Here is a 2,500-nt window from a genome sequence, read left to right on the forward strand (position 1 = left end):
CTCCCCTGGACCTCAGGCCTCAGGCCTTCCAGGTAAGCCCGGCAATCTGGTCGCCCCGTTGGAAAGCATTGCACGCTACTTTTGCAAACACATTATCTACCGGACTTGCTCTAGATGGCGCTCCAACATAAGGAATGAACCAACACCTTCCCTACTGGAATCGTGACGAGCTAAGGTCGTCAGCAGCACCGAAGGGGCTAGTTTATCAACACTTTCCCTCCTGTTGCGCGGGTTGCTGTTTGAAAAATAGATTTTATTATGCCTTTAGTTAGTGTGTCCTCTAGATCAAGTTGATCTACTGACTTGCGATGCCAAGGCATCTCGCTGTAAAGGAATGCGATGTCACAGCATGCATTTTCGCATTCGAATAGATACCCGACAAATAACCCCTTCGCTGCGGCGGTTCAAATGGGTTTGGGCATGGAGCTGTGGTGCTCATGATGGAGCTACTGGACCCAGCCCAGCAAGGAGAGGCTCCCCGGGCAAAACAGAACCCCGTCCCGGGCTTTGGCAGTGCGGCAGGCCGGGGGACGAGGGGAACCCAACCCGGGCCCCTGGCCCCATCTGGGAGGCCGGAGGCGCTGGGGACGCCTCTCCGGGCCCTCCCGGACCCCATCCAGGGCTTCCTGCCACGCGGCAGGCCCAGGAACAGACCCGGGGCTGGGGCAACATCCTGGCCCGTCCAGCTGCCGGCTGAGGACCGCTAGGCCGAGAGTACCTTGTCCCTATCAATCCGGAGGAAAATTACCCATATTTCTTGTAATCCGTGCACACAAGGTGACAGAGGGGACCCAGGGCGCAAAAGTGCGCGAGCTCCCGGAGCCCTCGCTCGGATCCGGGAGGCGAATGGCACCTCATCGGGACTTCCAGGGAAGTCCGGCCATCTGGTCGCTACATAGGAAAGCATTGCGGGCGACCAGATGGCCGAGGCGAGAGGGGCGACAAGATAGCCGCGGCCGAAATGACACCAATCTGCCTGCCCCAGTCCTGTAGGGATCAGGAGCTGCAGGGCTCCGGGGCTCCCTGCCGCGCGGCAGGACCCAGGACGGAGCCCCCGGTATGGAGGCCACCCTCTCAAGGGTGCCCCGGACGGGGCTCCCAAAACCCAGCGGAGCAAGGGGAGGCTCCCTCGGCACCACGGAACCCCGTCCCGGGCCTTTGGCAGTGCGGCAGGCCGGAGGGACAGGGCCCTGGGCCCAAGCACCCGACTCGGGGCCCGGCGAGGCCCCTGGACCCTGCCGGTGCTCCCAGGCCCAGAGGCGCACGGGAAGCCTACCCCGGGTCCTCCGGACCACGTCCCAGGCACCCTGCCACGCGGCAGGACCCAGGACGGACCCCCCCCGGGCAAGGAGGCACACCTCCCCGGGGCAACTGAGGGCCCCAGGACGGAGCTCCTGAACCCAGCCAAGCACGGGGAGGCACCCCGGGCACCACGGAACCCAGTGCCGGGCCTTTGACAGTGCGGCAGGCCGGAGGACAGGGCCCTGGGCCAGAGCACCCCATCCGGGGCCCGGGGACCCCAAGGCCCAGAGGCACAGGGGTAGCCTTCCCCGGGCCCTCCGGAACCCATCCCGGGCACCCTGCCACGCGGAAGGACCCAGGACGGTGCCCCGGCCGGAGCTCTTGAACCCGGCCAGGCTCCCCAGGCACAACGGACACCGCTAGGCCGAGAGGGGTCCCAGAGTACCTTGTCCCTATCAATCCGGAGGAAAATTACCCCCATTTCTTGTAATCCGTGCACACAAGGTAACAGAGGGGACCCAGGGCGCAAAAGTGCCCGACCTCACGGAGCCCTCGCTGGGACCCGGGAGGCGAATGGCACCTCATCGGGACTTCCAGGGAAGTCCGGCCATCTGGTCGCTACATAGGAAAGCATTGCGGGCGACCAGATGGCCGAGGCCAGAGGGGCGACCAGATGGCCGGGACCGAAATGACACCAATCTGCCTGCCCCAGGCCTGTAGGGAGCTCCGGGGCTCCAAGGCTCCAGGCCTCTGGGGCTCTGGGTCTCTGGGTCTGCAGGGCTCGGGGACTGCAGGGCTCGGGGACTGCAGGGCTCCACGGCTCGAGGGGCTGCAGGGCTACGGGGCTCCGGGGCTCCAGGGCTCCAGGGCTCCAGGGCTGCAGGGCTCCAGGGCTGCAGAGCTCCGGGGCTGCTGGGCTGCTGGGCTCCAGGGCTCGAGGTCTGCAGGGCTCCAGGGTTACAGGGCCTGGGACCCATGGAGCCCGTCCCGGGTACTTTGCCACTCTGTGGGCCGGAGGAGGGAGCCCCGGATGCCTGGGAGGTGTTGCCCAGGCATCGCCCATCTGGTCCCAAGCAGGGAACAACCAGCCACGGAAGGGTGTTTGGGCATACCCTTGCACCTACTAATCCGGAGGAAAATTACCCCCATTTCTTGTAATCCATGCACTCGAGATGACAGAGGGGACCCACGGCGCAAACGTGCCCAACCTCCTGGAGCCCTGGCTGGGATCCGGGAGGCAAATGGCACCTCATCGGCA

The sequence above is a fragment of the Lissotriton vulgaris genome, chromosome 5 (assembly GCF_964263255.1).
Source record: "Lissotriton vulgaris chromosome 5, aLisVul1.2, whole genome shotgun sequence".
In the NCBI taxonomy this organism is placed as follows: domain Eukaryota; kingdom Metazoa; phylum Chordata; class Amphibia; order Caudata; family Salamandridae; genus Lissotriton; species Lissotriton vulgaris.